This window comes from Tripterygium wilfordii, chromosome 15 (genome assembly GCF_013401445.1).
Source record: "Tripterygium wilfordii isolate XIE 37 chromosome 15, ASM1340144v1, whole genome shotgun sequence".
Lineage (NCBI taxonomy): Eukaryota > Viridiplantae > Streptophyta > Magnoliopsida > Celastrales > Celastraceae > Tripterygium > Tripterygium wilfordii.
In genome coordinates this window covers 7,572,769-7,592,513 of record NC_052246.1, presented here as the reverse complement: position 1 = coordinate 7,592,513, position 19,745 = coordinate 7,572,769, and the positions used below count along the sequence as shown (strand labels likewise).

The 19,745-nt window shown below is 37.4% G+C and overlaps 1 non-coding gene and 1 pseudogene across 1 annotated transcript; both read right to left on the bottom strand.

Annotated features, from left to right (window-relative positions):
- The window catches only part of LOC119979841, a 58,441-nt pseudogene extending 38,931 nt beyond the window's left edge, over positions 1–19,510 (bottom strand).
- Positions 1,487–1,593, bottom strand: LOC119980156. The gene has a single exon (XR_005463796.1). It is a non-coding gene; the product is annotated as a small nucleolar RNA R71 (small nucleolar RNA).
- Positions 19,511–19,745: the final 235 nt, after the last annotated feature.

Here is a 19,745-nt window from a genome sequence, read left to right as displayed (position 1 = left end):
GCGGCCATTTCTGCTCAAGCGGACCCCGCCCCGACGGACCAGTTTTCTGAATTTACTTAGAATTAGGTTTTCTTGGTGCTAAAAGCTTAGTATAAAATGGGGGCCACGAGTTTAGGAATGGACACATTCTTTTCTTGGGTTTTCAGGTAGCAAAACTCCGTCTCTTCAAGTTGTTGTGAGGATTCAAGGATCTGAAGGCTTTCTACCCAACAACAGTTCCATCAAATTAAGGGGATTTTCTTCAACTCTTTTCCATAATTTCTCTTCTTAGATTTATTTTTGATACTTGGAAGATGAGTTGTAACTAAACCTCTTTGCTAGGGCTTAATGTAACCTAGTTTGAATATTACAAGTATTTCAATTTAATGGTGCATAATTTTGGTTCAGTGATTCATGTCTTTAATTACCATGCTTATAGTTTATTGTTTATTTGATTGCTTGATCACTAATTGAATGCTCAATTAGGCTTATCTAGCAGGGACTAAGGAACGAACTGAATTCATGTGTCTTAGTGGAATCAAAATTAAAGAAATCAATTGTCGACTGCCATGAACAAGGTTTAGGGGATTGATTGGTTGTTATAGTTCTTTAGATCGTAATGAGTTATTAGCCTTGGATTAACGATTGCGAACCAAACAGGATTAATCCATTGTTAATAATATTTGTTGGCACCGCGAACAAACAAACCGACATATTTAAGAAAGAATCAACCCTTGAATTGGAACCATAATTGTGTGTTTGCTAATTGAATACTTGTGATTGGATTGCTAGGTGAAATCATTGCCCTAGTGTTCTTCTCTTATTGGATACAAAATCAGAATTTTATTTTTTTGCTTGTTTATTTTCTTTACATCAATCAATCTTTCATTCTCCTACCTTTTCTCAATCATTCATCAAGTTAGGTATCATAATTAGATTATACTAGTCTCCATGGGATCGACCTCGTTACTTGCATACACTGTGCTATTCATAAACTCTTGTGCACTTGCGAGAATTTATTACATCAAGTTTTTGACGTCGTTGCCGGGGACTAGTTTTAGTTTAATGGTGTACCTAGCTTTCCTTTTCTTTTAATTTTTATTTTTTTTTTATTTTCAGGTTGTAAACAATGGCGGTGGTTGTGCAAGCTGAAATGATGGATGATCTTGACATCCCCACCATTCTAGAATCTCCATCTTGCATCACACTTTCGACAACAGCTAGAAACTATGAGCTTAAGACCATTCACTTCAATATGATGCCTTCTTTTCATGGTCTAAGTTCGGAGGATCCACTTAGTCATATTCGTGAGATTTTTAATATGGTTTCTAGCATGTCTTTGACTACAGGGGTCATTGAGGAACATCTAAGGATGAAGATATTCCCTTACACTATGAAGGACAAGGCAAAGATGTCGCTCAACAGTCTGTGGCCTGGATCACTCCGTACGTGGACAGAGATTCAAAACAAGTTCTTGGAGCAATTTTTCTCAACTCAGAAAACTGACGCATTAAGGGACAAGATCATGCAGTTTGAGGAACAATTAGATGAGTCTTTTTCTGAGGCATGGGAAAGGTTTAATAATTTATTGAATCAATGCCCTCATCATGCTTTGCCTTTATTAGTGTTGATGAGTATTTTCTACAAGGCACTGACAGTTTCTAGCAAAGCTGCAGTTAATAATTATGTAGGGGGATCGATTATGAATATGACTCCAACCGAATGTCAAACTTGATTTGAGAGACTTGCTATTGAGACGCAACATTTGAAAGTAAGAGGTAAGCGAGCAGGTGTGTATGAAATTTCTAATTCTGATTCTTTTGTAGCAAAATCGTAGGTTGATGCCATCTCAAGCAAGTTGGACATGCTTCTAGCAATGAATGGGCGTACGACTCAAAGAGTGGATTTCCCGGACTTTGTGCAAGAGCAAGCAAATATGGTAAACTCTTATAATCGGAATCCAAGGTTTGATCCCTATTCTAACTCCTATAATCCAGGTTTTCAGACACATCCAAACTTTTCTCGGAAGAACACCCAAAATCAAGCCAATCCATCTACCACCACATTGGAGGACATGGTGCGACAATTGGCTATTAGTCAGCAGAAATTGGAGGTTCAAGTGAGTCAAATCGCATAGGCATTGAGTCAAATGGAGGCTGGAAAATTTCCAATCCAAACTTAGATCAATCCGAACAATATGGAGCAAGCCATGGCAATTACCGTTTGTGATGAGCAGCAAAGCAAAGTTGCTACAGATTTTGGAGAGCAGAAAGCGATTGATTATAATATCAAAATGTTAGTAATATAGAACAAGATTGTCACATATCGAGTACAAGAGCAACCGCGATGTACAATCACGAATGGTCTGTCTGACATCAGTAAACCTAGTCCACCTGTGAGATCTTATGTCCCTCCAATCCAATTCTGGGGCGTCTTAGGAGAAATAGAGAAGAAACACCATCAGTGCAAAAGATAGCCCCGAATACGGATGTGGAGCCTTCTATTGTGCAAGAAAATAAGAAAGTATATGAGAATAAGGTGGTTCAACTGACTGAAGAGTGTAGTGCCGTATTACCAAAGAAGTTGCCGCCAAAGCTTAAGGATCCAAGAAGTTTCACTATACCTTGTTGCATAGCCAATAAAAATTTTGAACGTGCTTTATTGGATTTAGGTGCATCAATTAATATAATTTCTCTTTTTGTCTTCGAATCTTTGAATGTAGGAGCGCTCAAAAAGACCTCTGTGGGCATCCAATTGGCTGATCGATCTATTCGATATCCTAAGGGAATACTAGAAGATGTTTTAGTTAAGGTACATGGACTAATTTTTCTACCGGACTTTCTAGTGCTTGATATGCGGGATTGCCAAGGTAATGGAGAAGAGCTTTCGTTGATTTTTGGGTGACCATTCGTGAAGACTGCAAGGATGACCATTGATGTGTATGAATGCACACTGACAATGACAAATAATGAAGAAACAATGACCTTCAAGCCCAAGGCAGCTCAAGGTGAGAAATCAATGGAGAAGGTGCTCACTATTAAAGATTACATTGTGGAGAAAAAAGGACATCCAACTGAAATTGAGTCTACGAATCTACCTAGAGTCATGCCATATGAGAGAGATAAGCATACTTCCGCCTTTGAGTCCTTTCCTTTGTCCACTAACAAGTTGTTTCCCTCCATTGTAAAAGCACAGCATGTTAATATCCTCCAACAAGTGGTTTTCGATAAAAGAGAAAAGGGATATTCTAATCTTCTTGAGGAACCAATTGCTCGTGCTAATATGAAGGACGCAAGTTATGCATTAGGTGTTGATGTGGGTGTGGTTAGAAGAAGACGATTGTTACAACCCAATGAACTGAAAGTGGGCTTCCAAGTTCATTAATCTAGCTATGTGAAGAGTTACGTCTTGTCTAGACATTAAATCAAGCGCTTTGTGGGAGGTAACCCACCCAGTAAATTCATTCCTTTTATTGTATATTTTTTTTAGTTCATTATAGAAGAGCACTCATCCCACATTGAATTGAATTTGATTATTTGTTCAGCAAATGTGAGCAGCTCAGGACGAACCAGAGTGCGATCCATATATGCAGAAAGCTACGGATGTCTAGTTCCTGCAGAATTTTATGGTTCGTCAATCGGAGATCAGATCAAAGAGAAATTGATAATTATTTGACTACTGCACAGTGCTGAAGTTTAAGCGGAAATTCTTTCCCGAATGACTTCTTTTTCAGGTTGTGTTACTCTAACTCAGCACGCTTTCTTTATTCTATACACTGAGGACATTGCATGATTCAAGTGTAGGGGTGGTCAGTGGTGTCTCGTTCTTTATTTTCAAAAAAAAAAAAATTTGCGATGTTTGTGGGTATCGTCCTGGTAAACCCTCACGAGACTATAACTCGTCCACTAGGGACACCTAAGGGTTTAAGGGCTTGTGGTATGCGCTAAATACCATCGTGATTCTCTACAACAATGGACTGTTAGGATTAGTTAGAGTCTTTGTTGTGAGTTTTGGGTTCAATGCTCCTTCGCAATGATAAAATTAATTTGTGCCACTTGATCACTCTAAAGATGATTTGCTTGAATTTTTGATTTGAAGATTAAATATGTCGTGAATCATTAACTTGCATGTGAAGTCAAGAAATTGCATGGTGTCATTCATCACATAGAAATTGTGGAGACTTACACCCGGTGAGACTTTGAGCCTATCATTTTATTTTGAGGGATTCTGTTTGTACTCCATGATTTCTTTCATGCTTAAATTTTGTTGAAATAGATCTCATATTCCTTGTTTAGATCACTTTGCCAAGCATATATTTTTGTGAATTCAGGTCTTGATGAACTTTTCTTATGATGACTTTGTTGATCTTGAGGGATTAAAGTAGGCCTTCTTTGATTCGTTTGTTTACCTTTCTAACCTACCCATTTATATTTATATCGCTAGTACCATTTTTGAGCCTAAACACAAACCTTTTTGTTCATAACGCATCAACCTTAGCCCATTTGATTTGAGGATTCTTTTTACTCAATGACAACTTAATTTTTGATATTTTCTTCAGAACCATTGGGGTGAGTGTAGAATTAAATGGGAGTTGGTTGTTTGTTGTGCTTTGATAAGTTTATTAGAGTTGTGCTTTGGTTATGAAAGAGGGGAGTTAAGTGTGGGGGTATTGCAAGGAAGTGAAGAAAAAGAATAAAAAAAAGAAGTGGAATGCAGAATTGAGAAAGAAAAGAAAGAAAAAACAAGAATCAATGAGGAAGAAAGAGCATGCGTTGAAAAAAAATCAAAAGAATTATTAGTGGTATCTCTTATATTGTTGATGTATGGTGATGAGCTTCTAAGAATTGAAAAGTGTTGGTGCATTGTGAATTGGTTGGGAATTACATATTTGGAGAAGGGTTTGGATTGCTATATGTAAACTTAGACGGTTCTCTTGAATGTTATGTTCTCCTTATCTTAGCCTTTACCTACATTATACCCCTAGCCTTATGTTACAAGCCTGAAAATTCCTACTTGATCTTGAGAATGACTTGGTTTGATTTTCATAAGTGACTCGAGATATTGTTCACGATTTGTGGTAAGTGATATCCGTTGATGAGATCTAATTTTTATTTTCTTCTTTAGTGTTCTTCTTGACTTGTATGTGGGCTTTTGTTATCTTCTTACATTATTCCGCCCACATACGTCTTTTTTTAGAGTACTTAGCCAACTTCGGTGTCAATTTGTATTTTGAGAGAATTATCTGTGAGGTTTGAAGTTGAAGAAAAGGCTATGTGATGGATGACTACTTTTGTGAATTTTGAGATGGATATGACGGTTCTTGATTATGATTTTATTGAAGTCTCTGAGTTGAGGTATGAGTACGTAGTTTTGGATGTGATTATGGTGGAATGAATTGATGAGATTAATGGAGTATAAGAACCTATTTTGTGTTTTCTTCTCTCTTGATTTACTCGAGGACGAGCGAAAGATAAGTGTGGGGTTATTTGATATGCACATATTTGATCCCACTTTTGTGCGTATTTCTATATTCATTCTTGGTAATTTTGATGGAATTGGGTTGATAGTACATGAATTCTTTGTGTTTTATATTGTAGGAGAGCCCGCGAGAAATTATGAAGTGAAAATCGTGTCAGAAAGGAGTGAATTGGAATTGAATTTCGTATAGGACCACTAGAGCACAAATGACAGCTCGAGCGGCCTAGTATTCCGCTCAAGCACCCCAGAGAGATTGAGTGGAGCATAACAGAGTTGCGGGACCAGAAGTTTATTTTTCCACCGCTCGAGCAGCCATTTCTGCTCAAGCGGACCCCGATGGACCAGTTTTCCGACTTTACTTAGAATTAGGTTTTCATGGTACTAAAAGCTTAGTATAAAAGGGGGGTCATGTCACGCCCCTCTCTCCTAAGATATACCGAAGTATACCTATACCACAGGAACGTGACCGGCAGGGGACACCCTATTCCTCGAACCAGATCCCAACCAGATCCCAAATCTAAAACTAAACCCAACAGACATAATCATAATAATAATAAAAACTACCATAATATCCACAAAGTACATCCACCTATGTACATATACAACAGCGGAATAATAAAATATATCTACCCGATACCAAACCGTATAGTATCTACAAATACAATACAATAAGTTCTCACACCCACACTGAAGAGTCAGCCCAAGGCTACACACCAGCTCACGCATCCCTCTGCCGACCGCCATCACCTACATCCAACTCACCTGAAAGGGGATAAAGAAGGGGGGGTGAGCCACAAAGCTCAGTAGGGCGTAGAGAGGAAACGCCAATATCCATAAATAATAGTAATAAATCCAGAAATGTAATGCATAGTATGCAATACAGTAAATATACATCTATCAGTAAGTAAACCAAATAGCACAATAGCCGATAAGGCTAAACAGCACTGGAACCACCCACACTGGTCTCCAGAAATCCATACACCAATCCAATCAAGTGAAATGGTAGCCGATAAGGCTATCCAACACTGTAACCACCACATCAATCTCCAATAATCCATCACACCCCTGGACCCACCCTAATCCCCGTAGGGTGTCTCCCAGTCCAGGTCCACACCGAAACTGGATGAGGATCGGGTATCCCGATAGCATAGCCTACACCAGAGGGCGTCCCCTGTGATGCACCCCATCTCAGACGGTCCACCGGTATATATATCCGGTCTGTATATGTATATATATCATCCATCAGAAATCCATATCCGATCATTTGGGCGCCTATATGGGCCCACAATCCACGTCCACATCCAACACCTCCAATCACCACTCACAGAAACATACCAACAGTGATATATAACAGAGAATATAAATCAACATGTAAACAGGTCGTATTTCCACCCCCGGAAACCAACAAAACCATAACATCGTCAGAGTCCGTAAAATCAGAACTCTAAAGTCACATGCAAGAGTAAGGAAACCCCTACCTGGAAATCGGAAAGCAAATACCACGCAAACGTCCCCGTCAACCCCTGACTCCGAAAGTCAACCCGCTTCAAATCTCAACTGAGATTACCGTCTACACCGAAAAACACGATATACGAAAATACAATTAAAATACGGTCGGTCAACTATGGTCAACGGTCAAACAGTATTGAACCGGGCCAAACAGTGCAAAACCGGTCAAACTGGGTCAAACAGTGCAAACCGGGTCAAACAGTGGCAAACCGGGTCAAACAGTGGCAAACCGGGTCAAACAGTGGCAAACCGGGTCAGACCGGTCAACAGACCAGTCAACCGAGTCAACTCGGCTGAAACCCATTCAACACTACCACCGCAGATCCGGCCACCCAAACCTGCCAAATCTTATATCAAATCGAAGAGCTCGATGAGATGAACTCATAGGTACCTGAAAGAAGTCAAACCATCGCCGGAATCGACCGGATCGACCAAAAGAAATTCAAGGTGACCGAAACTTCAAACTCCGATATCTCCCTAACCGTAGCTCCGATCGACTTGATTCAAGTTGGGTTACACTCGTCTCGTCAATACGCTTCTTTTGATACCAAACACAGCCATCATCGTCACCGGAATCAGAAAATCACCAGGAGAGAGAAAGGTGTACGGGAGAGAGAAGAGTTGTGAGGAAGAGGGTGTATTTGTAAATAGTGAGAAATCTGGGTATTTAACTTATTTACTTAAAACTTCACTGTAGTCCCTGAAATTTTACGAAAATGCCACTCACCAAATGTAAAAATCCAACTAACTAAAAAAAAACATAATAAATCCAATATAAATCCGATTTGAGTGATTCTTGCGTCTAAAATTTTCTTTTAAAATCCTCCACTTATGAAAAATATTTCCAGATTTTTATCTTAATTTAATTTTTATTCTCTTCAAATACCGGTTCACCAACACAGAGGTTCCCTCCACCTCAACCACCACAATAAAATACTATGAATAGTGTAAAGTTATATCAGGATATTACAGGCCACGAGTTTAGGAATGGACACATTCTTTTCTTGGGTTTTCAGGTAGGAAAACTCCGTCTCTTCAAGTTGTTGCGAGGATTCAAGGATCTGAAGGCTTTCTACCCAACAACAATTCCAACAAATTAAGGGGATTTTCTTCAACTCTTTTCCATAATTTCTCTTCTTAGATTTATTTTTGATACTTGGAAGATGAGTTGTAACTAAACCTCTTTGCTAGGGCTTGATGTAGCCTAGTATGAATATTGCAAGTATTTCAATTTAATGCATGCATAATTTAGGTTCAATGACTCATGTCTTTAATTACCATGCTTATAGTCTATTGTTTATTTGATTGCTTGATCACCAACTGCATGCTAAATTAGTCTCATCTAGCTAGGACTAAGGAACGAACCGAATTCACGTGTCTTAGTGGAATCAGAATTAAAGAAATCAATTGTCGACTGCCATGAGCAAGGTTTAGGGGATTGATTGGTTGTTATAGTTCATTAGATCGTAATGAGTTATTAGCCTTGGATTAACGATTGTGAACCGAACAAGATTAATCCATTGTTAATAATATTTATTGGCACCGCGAACGAACGAACCGGCATATTTAAGAAAGAATCAATCTTTCATTCTCCTGCCTTTTCTCAATCATTCATCAAGTTAGGTATCATAACTAGATTATACTAGTCTCCGTGGGATCGACCTCGTTACTTGCTTACATTGTGCTATTCGTAGAGTCTTGTACACTTGCGAGAATTTATTACATCAGATGCCCATGTTGTCGAGTGGAAGTCGTGGCCGAAGAAGACCATCTCTCAGAAGAAAGGGGCATTTCCCCTGATTTTACCAAATTGGGTATTTGATGAGTTGGGGTTGAAATAATGATATGGCATTTCTTTAAAATCATGAATTATATATGTGGATATGCCACACTATCATTCTGGTTGCCACATATGCAAAATCCGATGCTCACTCATCGGAATAGGAAAATGGGGACATAAATGAGTAGTATTTTGAAACATTAAGGATATTTGGGGTAAATTTTAAACTTGAAGGACATAAACGATCAAAATGTGAAACTTAAAGGATATAAAGTATGATTTAGCCTTTTTTTACGTATAGACACTATCAAATTTTAAATACCAATAAAACACCCATAAATTTTTTTACCAAATTGGCATTTGACGCTGTTGCAAACAACGTCATTGAAATTTTTTTGCACTAATGACGTTGTTTCAAATAGCATCATTGACCGAATATTAAAAAACACTAACGGCGTCATCATGAATCATAACAATTTTTATCTAAAGACGCTCTTTCAAACAGCATCTCATATCTATAAGATTATTAGAAAAAATTTATAAAATTGCTAAAGAAAAGAAAAGCTCGATTTATCGGCGAGTTCATCAAACTCGATTTCCATGTTAGGCATTTAACCTCTCTTACCCAATGGAGCCTAATCTGAAAGGGGTTGTTGTGTTTTGAGGCAAGAAGATATAGAGGAAAGGGCTTTACTTCCCAAGTAGATGAGTCATGAGACGATGAGTAAATCGACATGAATCGGAGATGAGGAGATGGCTAAATCTGTGAAGATGAAGCGATTATGGATCTGTGCCTTCAAAAAAGTTCCGATGAAGTGCATAACATTTTTTAAAAAAAGTTAATTATTATTTGATAAAATTGAATGACGCTCTTGCAAAATACGTCATTCAAATTTTTTTAGAAATAACCTCAATAATGCTGTTTCAAGTAGGGTCATTTATAATGACATTGTTGCAAACAACGTCAAATGCCTGTTCAGTAAAAAAAAATTATGGATGCTATGCTGGTATTTAAAATTTGGTAGAGTGCCTGTATGAAAAAAGAACTCTAAAAAACCAGCATGTCACTTTCTTTAACCCTATAGATTTTATTTTATTTTGCAAAGTGAACCCTACAGATTTGATGATATAACAACTCTTTCTAAACAAAAGGTTTCAAAAATGTGCATAGTATACATATGTACATTCATACTATATAGGAATGAAAAACTGACCTGTCTATAATAAGGTGATTAATATGCCGTTTATCACGTTTTATCAAGTGGCTATTTTTTTATTTTTTTTGAAAAGAAGGTCATACGCCTCATTGTATTAGGTCACTCAATAAATTGAGTAACTGAGGTCCATAGGCACTTGGGGTCATCATAAAAGTGAAATACAACCTAAGGACCAAAAAAACAAGAACAAAGTAATAAAACACAAACACTAAACCGGACATCATTAGACATTGTTAGACGACACCAGATTACACCAGACACGCCGAACCACTGTCCAACGAGCTGACTCTACTGGTCTAAACCGGGTAACAAAAACTAAACATAAAAAAAAGCACAGATCACAACTTGGATCTACAATCATATATTGGCAACCCTGCAAACGAGGAGGTCAAACCTCCTCAAATCTAAAATCTCATCACTAAAATTCTGAATTAATGTCGCCGGAACATCAGAAATGCCGATGATTGAAGATCCACGACAACTGGAGGAGATCAAAATCTGGAGAAGATAATCCCTATAAAATCCTTATTCAAATCACAAAAACATAACAAAAATAAAACATATATGGGTGAAGAAATGACATATCTAACCCATGGGAGAAAAAGAAGAGGAAAGAATAGGGGGAAGAGGGGAGAATAGAGGCCAAGAAAAGGAAAGCGGAGAAGGAGAGAGAGAAGATGGGAAAGAAGAAAGAGGAGATGGAGGCAGTGAACAAAGAGAGAAGGAGAAGGGGGAGGGGGCGCCAAAGCAGGGAGAGGCTCCCCTCCCAAACTCTTCGAGTTTTCTTTTATAAGGTGCTTATTTGGTACAAAGGACAAACGCTATGCCAAATACCTTATATAAGCTAACTTATAAGCTCTAATAAGTTTTGTTTTCTAAGAGCTTTTTGTTTTTTGTTTTTTTGTTTAAGATAATATTATATTTTTAAAATATTAATTTTAAATTTGTAAATATAAAAATATCTTTTAATTTCTAAATTTAAACTTAAATTTAATAAAAAATTACCAAAATTAAAAATTCATAAAATAGCAAATCAATTATTTATACCATTCTCATTTTTAAAAAAATTTTATTCTATCGTTTTAAACTAATCTTAAATAAAATTTTCATAACTTATAAACTAGCATCAGCTATAAACTTCACAAAACACTAAATAACCGACAACTTATTTCATGGTTTATAGAGTTGATTATTTTTCACAACTTATGAATTAGCCTATATTGACAACAATAAATTTTATAAAACACCTAGCCTAGCTCGAACTACCACCCTGATTCAAGCAAGCAATTGAATTAATATTTTTTTTTAAGTTTTAAAGATTACTCCCTCTGTCCCATTTTGCTTGTCCTTCTTTCTATTTTGGGATGTCCCAAAACTAGTGTCACTTATTTCATTAATTAACAATTTTGTTATTGTATTCCAATATTATCCTTCTTACTTTAATTATCCTTGTTTCAAGGGAAAAAAAAAAGTAGGACCATAAATAAGGACAAATTTGGAATAACAACGTTATTTTGTGGAGTTGAATTGCATTAAAAGATGTCTCCTTAAGAAGTTGGATTTTCAAAAGGATGACAAACAAATTGGGACAGAGACATTATATACAACTAATAATGAAGAGGATTGGGAATTTCCCAAGATAAATCATAAATAGAGGGAGTCACCAATTCATTGGCTATTGAATATCCACCACAAATAGTCTGAGTCTCTAATTGATTGAGGAAAGTACACTTTTGGCCATTGGCAGATAGCCCCTATTACAACTCAGTCTCTCTCGTTTCATTTGTTTCAATTTACCCCCTCATTTTACACAAGTGTTTCACAGACATAATTTCTTTATACGGGCAGTCAAACTACTGACCTATCACGTTGACCAAATGGTTTTCGTCAAAAACTTGACATGGCAAATGAAAAGCTGAGTTGTCACTGTTAGTGGTAGGGCACCAATTGTATAGGCGTGCGATTTGAGAGGGAAAACGTTGGGATCTCTTAAAACCCTAAATGATACAATGCTAGAGCATATGCTAGTGGTTTTGTTGGTCCCTCTGCTACTAGCTCTGTCGTTCATTCTGGATTAATCTTTATTGGTGATGCTGCACAAAGGAGGAATGTTGTTGGTGGAGGTGGTGCTCAAACTAGATAAAAATGCCTATCAAGAGAGCAACCACCACAAAGACCCTATAAGGTGCCACCTCATCTTCAAGATATACAACCATGCTTAATTCCACACAAGAATCTAACAGTTACACTACTAAGCAAGCTTGAGTGTGTTTTGTTCTTGTTTTAATATATTTCCTAATATGTTTAAGTTGTTCTGGGGCTCTTTTTATATGTACTAAAATATTGATGGAATGAGTACTCAAATTCTGGTATGATCACCCCAATTATTTTGGACCATTATGCTACATATTTATTTTGTCGGGGGCTTTTTTGTTACATTGTTGATAAGTTCTGATAGTTTTAATTGCTATTTCAAATGTCAATTTCTTAATGTGCCATTTGGATTTTCTTTAAAAAATTTATAAAATAAATATCCACCTATGCAAAAGTTGGTTAAAAAATGATTAGTTTGACTTTTTTGCTTCAGGTCAGTTGTTTGACTGACCGGTTATAAAGAAATTATGCCCGTGAAACACTAGTGTAAACTGAGTGGACAAAATGAAATAAATGAAAAGCGAGGGATTGAGTTGTAACAAGGGCTATCTATCAGTGGCCAAAAGTGTATTTTCCTCCTAATTGATTTCAAAGTAGCTTGTGGAGCCCACACCATTTTCAGATTGTCTGCTTATCTTGCCCCAAAATTACGAAGATGTCCACCAAGCAAAATGACTAAAATATTCTTATCTATACTCTCATAAAATGACAAAGATACTTTTGTTTGATTATTACAAACCTGACCAAAAATGGCTAGAGGCAGCCTGTCTTGGACTTGGAGAGCCAGTTCGCGCTCTTTCCCAAGCGGAGCCGCCCCATACAACACGACCCGAATTGAACTCAAATCGAATTGGGCCACCATTGGATTCTTTGCCAGCGCCAACACTAGCGGCAGCACCACCGCAGCCACGGACACCTTGTATCTCTGTATAAGCTCCAACAATGCCCCAACCTCAAATTTTTACATCAACAAAATGGCAGCTCCTGCTCTAAGCGAGCACAAAAGCACACTATTCATCGAGCATATAGGAAACAGCGGAAGCACACACAGAACCACATCTTCCAGTCTCAAATACAGACTCAGATTCTCTCCATCGACTTGTTGTGCCACACTTGTGATTAAGCCTTTGTGTGTCAAGATTACTCCCTTTGGGAACCCTGTAGTCCCTGAAGAGAATGGTAATGCTATAGGATCTTGAGAATCAATTGCGGCATTTGGGATCTCTGTTTCGTGTTTCAATTCAGAGAGGACAGTGAAATGTAGACAATTCTCTGGCAGGTCATCATTCATCAATGGTGATGACCTTGAAATCCTCTCATGCAGGGGTAAATTCTATAATTGTAATTGTTGAATAGTCAACGTTTATCTTCGAGGGGCTCATTTGTACCTTTGAATCCTACGAACGTCACAACAAGAACAATCGTTGAAACTGAGAGGCTCGGACGATCAAGTTAGTACATATCGGAGGTGGAAGACCGGCGATGGTCTATGTGTTTTGTTTGAGTCTATTTAGTGAGGGTTCAAAGAGTTTCGATTTCTAGCTTGTAATATTCTAAAAATCGATCCTCTTCTCCATGGTAGGAGAAGAGTATTTATGTAAAAGTGAAGATTGGCCTCAGGAATTATGTCACCCATTTGTGTCCTATTGGATAGGATTACATGGTGTAAGAGTACGAAAGTCAAGTATCTCGGTTGGGTCATGTTTGGCAGACAAAAAGTAGGATAAGGATATTGAGATATGAAATGATTATGATACGTGTTGGCTGGGATATGGACAGTAGTGTAGGCGACAATTAATGCATGGATATTTGTATGGCAGAAGGTCATACCTGGTGACGCTCCCTTAAGGAATGATCATATGATAAGTCGACACTCAACCCTGCCAACGCCTTCACTGTGGCGGTGCCAATACAATAAAGATACTTCGAAACATAATTCATGTCTAAGGGCGAGTTACTATAAATACAACACAGAAGTACAGAGAAAGATATTAGCTGTTAAAGTCAGACATGGTGTCAGACAACATGTTCGCTACTAGGTGACAATATGGTTAATAGACAATGCCTCTAAGGTTGCAAGTGGGCCTCAGAGTGGCCCCAAATACTAGCCCAAGTGTATTGGTTGGACCAGTGGACATGGGTAGTCCAGCTTGGTTTTGTCGTTACATGACCCAGTGGGGCCACACAATTTTTTGCAACTACGTACAATTGTCCCCCACTCTCTAAGTGTGAAGACGAATTCATCTTGGAGAGTAGTTCGTGGTGTGCTCCTACATAGAACTAGAAATGGTTGAGCAAATGCAACCTGAAAAGGTATGTAAAGGTATGTATAACACAGATAACCTTAAGAGGCATGTATAGGATATGTAGCCTGAAGAGGCGTGTATAATAATGCACAACTTTGTTTGTTTGAAGTCGGCGAGTGATATGGATTTAATTGCAAGTGCACAAATCGCACAAGTAATAAAGAGATGAGTAAATTATCGTTCCCATGAGGATATGTTGGCAATAGAAATCAATGTCAAATCAAGTAACAGCTATGTAAATTGGGAAAAAAGATGTGTGATTGGTTTTGTTTTTAAACTAAACTAAAGCAAAGAACAAACGAGCAATTAAGTAATCACAAATCTAATCAAAGATGGGAAGCACTAGGGTACTTAATTTCATCTCACCTATCCAATTCAACTCCCTTGGTCCCTTAATCCCTAATTCCTCTCTCAATAATGACAATCGATTTCCCTACCTATTCAATGTTCTATTCCTAGATACATCAAACATATTTTCAATATAATTCCCTGTTATTCCTAACAATCAGACTAATATATCGAAATCCCATTAAGAACTATGGAAATCAATTAGCGATTGCATAAGTCACAAACCTATAGTCCTATGGTTCATGCACCCTATGTTATCTATGGCTTGAGGCAAACCCTAGATATCTCCTTTCGGTCTCAATCTAGGCAACAAAGCATTTAGATGATGATCAAGCATCCAAAAGCATTAAGCACACCCATAGACAACCAATAAGATAGAGAAATCAAGAAATAAGGAAACCAAGTTTATTGAATCTTCAAGGTTTGGTTACATTAAGTGTAACGGCCCATCCCGCAGGATCCAGTTGGGCCCATGGACCGCTACCCCCAACCCATCTCCAATTCCGTTAGGAGGGTTGTTGGTGAGAGTCGAACACGCGACCTCTCACCCTTTAACGTAGTGTCTGTTCCGGAACTGATCTCTATTAACGTGCAGTCGACGCCAACAGCGGAAATAGGAAATGAGAGGCTACCAAGACGTAGATCTGGGGAACAAAAGGCCAATGAGGTCTAAAAAGATGCCAAGGAAGTGATGGACAAGTATGTTGGGATTGTGTCCTAAAAATATACCATGTATGATGACAGTTCTGAAATTTATGGATAAACACTTTAATGTTGCATTTGTGTTTTAAATGTTTTATTTAATATTTTATTTATGTATGAATGTTTCATCAACGTTTAGGGATGTTATTTATAGTAATCTTGGATACTCAGATACACTTTATGTGTGAGTATAGATAAACACAAGATTGACTATTACATCCGAAATAAATTAGTCGGAACCAGATTAACAAAGCTAGGCACTTTGTTGATATAGGTTGTAGTGTATGGACATCCCCAAATAAGGGAGTGGTTTGTCTTGAATACTTGAGAGGATTCTCGGATTGATGCACAAGTGTATGTAAGGCAACATATATTGACGGACTTACATAGGAAAGAACAACCAGATAACTACTATCAATGAGTTGTTGTTCATCTTATAGTTGTGGGAGTACGATATCTCTTAAGCTTGAGTAGGTTAGTACTTTCACACTTGTAGCTTGTGCGTTTCGATTCATCAATGAGTTAGACATGCGCTATTGTCTATATACTCGATGGGTTGGATGTATGCCACTAGGGTGTGGGAGCACACCTACAATATAGTCATTCATGTACTTTCGGATTACGGAAGTGTAAACACCCACCTGAGAGGTTTAAATTAATCTACCCAGAAACTGTGCACAGTGATCCTTATGGATCAATCGTTGATACTTAGATTGATCGATGGGTCAATCTAATACGCTTAGTGGATAGATACAAAGGAACCGAGAGCTCAGGGGAAATATGGACTTTGGAGTGTTTGATAGTACATAAACTCTCACTCCAACTTATCAGGTGTTGCATGGAGGATATATTCGTACACATCCACATGTTAAGGATAGGTTTCTAAATAAGAAAAGCCTTGATGTAACAATCATACATCTCTGGGAGTTCATCCATAGTTCAGGTGGTGTCAGACGAACATTGGATTGAAATATTATTTCTAGTCATAAGGCTTGATGGTAAAGAATAATATTTCTGAAGTCTAGATTTGTATGTCCTGCGGAGTCCTCTTGGTAGCCCTATTTTAGTCTCTTGTCCTATTTAAGGAAGATCGGCAAAATTCACCATATCACAATGGTTATTGGGATATTATAAGAATATAATTTGTATAACGAATAGATATAATTTTCTTGGGTTTTGGTTTTCCAAAGATAACCCTAAGATTAAATTATTTTTGTTAAGATATACAAAATTCTTATAAGTGTACTTATGATAAAATAATAAGTCTCGGAATTTTAATTTAGAATGTAAAATAAATATTTTACATAATCAAAATTAAAATCAAGAATGGACCACGTACCAAAATAATATTTGAGACTCGAATTCTTGAAGTATTGGGCCAAGCTGGGCCTAAACCATGCAATGCAAGGCACAGCGGGCCGAATAAGGAATGCTCAAGTCAGCGCCGTTGCTACATGCAAATGGCATCTTCGATTGTTTTGTTTACTTCCTAAATAATTGGAAATAACAAAACTTAATTGGACCGTTTTTGCTCTCCTAATTCCAATTTAATTGGAAAACAAACCTGAAACGGGACTTGTTTTATTTGTACATAAATACACAATTCTTTCTCCTGTTAAAGAGATTGAGAAAATGATAATGCTTCAGACCCCCGAAAGACCCCCATTTAATGTGCAGTGTTGGATGTGAAGTGGGTCATATATGTGTGTTTTTAATCAATGGCTATTTTAATGCCTCATAGATTTGAGGACTTTTTGGGGTAATCTTTTGGGGGTCTCTAGCATTGTCCTTGAGAAAAATATGGTCTTTTGATAAGCACTGTATGAGGCAATCTTTGCCTAAAAAAATACTAGATAACCTAGAGTGGTGCTCATAAAAAGGAGACCGTGTGTTCATGACGTAGAACGGGCTGAGGTTTTCTTAATTGTTCTTGGTGGATTCCAAGTTTCTTGATTTCGTCGTGAACGAATTCAAGTGTTCTAGCTTCCACACTGCGTCAATTCATCCTCAATAGTAACCGTGTGTTTGATCTTTTTGGTTCACCATTGATGCAGTGTGGAAGCTAGAACACTTGAATTCGTTCACGACGAAATCAAGAAACTTGGAATCCACCAAGAACAATTGAGAAAACCTCAAGAAATTTTATTAATAAAACTGAATGTATCAATTACAAACGTTTATGAGATTATTTATGGACTGAAAAAACAATCAAACCCTAATTGAACTCCTAATTAAACTAGAATTGGAAAATTGAAAACATAAAACGTGCGGGAAACTTAATTAACTCCGTTGAACTTCAAAACGATGCCTTTTTGATCTCCTTCTGAAACTTAAATTTAGGTCTTCAAAATCAGTCCTCGGAAACATATTATAGGAAGAAAACACATGAGGGAATCAAAAGTTATGGATGGTCAAAGTTGGAAACTAAATCTTTAATTCCCAAAAATAGCAACTTCAATTCCGATTTCGATTTGGCTTCCTCCAAACACGTTCCAAATTCTTAAGGAATTCTTCCTCAGCCCGTTCTACGTCATTCCCCTCCACTTGGAAAGAACTTGCCCTCGAGTTATGAGTTGACTAAAAAGAGTTGTCTTCACCATGATACTCAAAGAGAGTTGATCCTTTGAAGTCTTTGAGTCCATTGGTTGAATTTGTATTCTTCCATCCCAAAGAAACAAGTATTTCGAATAATACAGTTTGTTCAATATACTCATGAACTCAATAAATTCCATGAAATTTGGACGACCCAAATTCATAGTTCTCAACATCAACTCCTTGACAATCTCTAATATTGAGGAGTTAATAATGCAATTAGAATCCTCAACCCCAATAATATCAACATGTTGCGTCTCACACTTTGTTGCCAAATTTATAGAATTTTGAGATTGGTGAATAATATGGCCTTCAATTGAATCTACATCTTCAATCACAACAATTTTGTCATTATGGTGCATACGTTCTTCTCTAACTTCTTCTTCGATCAAAACTTGACTTGTGAATTCTTCTTTACTCTCCATAACCTCAACCTGCATTATATTCTTTGAACAATTTTTCAACTCTTTCTCTGTAAAATCACTAAAACATGTATGCTCCTTGGGCTCTTGTGAGATTTGATTAGTTTCAATTCCTTCGGCTAATTGAGAATCTTCTGAATTTTCTTCATACAGTATCCCACCTTCATCAAACTTCAAATCATCATCACTAACTGAATGATGTTGTTGGTGTCTGCGATAATTTTTCTCAATAAGCTTGCCTCGGTCATCAGGGAGATCTTGTGCCACATCACGAGCATCTCCCTTGTTGCCAGTTGATTCTGGCCAGTGTTGACTAGCAATTCGCCAAGCATACGCAGAACTTCGGCCATCTGTTGCCTTTGTTGGGCCATCTGTTTTGTCATATGTTGCCTATGCTCATCAAACACAGTCCATAGATCATCTATCCCTTGACCAGCGTCATTGGAATTACGATTCCATTCCGTGTTAGACATATCCGACAGGAAAACGACTTGCTCCGATACCACCAAACGCAGTGCGGAAGCTAGAACACTTGAATTCGTTCACGACGAAATCAAGAAACTTGGAATCCACCAAGAACAATTGAGAAAATATCAAGAAATTTTATTAATAAAACTGAATGTATCAATTACAAACGTTTATGAGACTATTTATAGACCACCAAAACAATCAAACCTTAATTGGACTCCTAATTAAGCTAGAATTGGAAAATTGGAAACATAAAACGTGCAATTAATTAACTCCGTTGGACTACAAAACAATGCCTTTTTGATCTCCTTCCGAATCTGAACTTTAGGTCTTCAAAATCAGTCCTCGAAAACATATTATGATAAGGAAACACACAAGGGAATAAAAAGTTATGGAGGGTCAAAGTTGGAAACTAAATCTTTAATTCCCAAAATAGCAACTTCAATTCTGATTTTGATTTGGCTTCCTCCAAACACGTTCCAACTTCTTAAGGAATTCTTCCTCAGCCCGTTCTACGTCAACCACCAATCGGTGATTATTGCTTTGCTCACTCATAAGAATATTAAGGGGAATACCAAGGAAACAATATAAGCGTTTCAAGTTGGTAGAGATCAAGATGGTGGTTCTTACATTCAAGAAAAGAAAGAAAGCTAAGGACCTCTATATTGAAGAGGTTGGTTATTTTCTAAACACTCTTCATGCCTTGTTTGTGTGATTAAAATCTTGAATTATTTTTGTATGGATATAAACCTAGAAGCATGTTAGCATTATTTACTAAGTTTAAAACTAG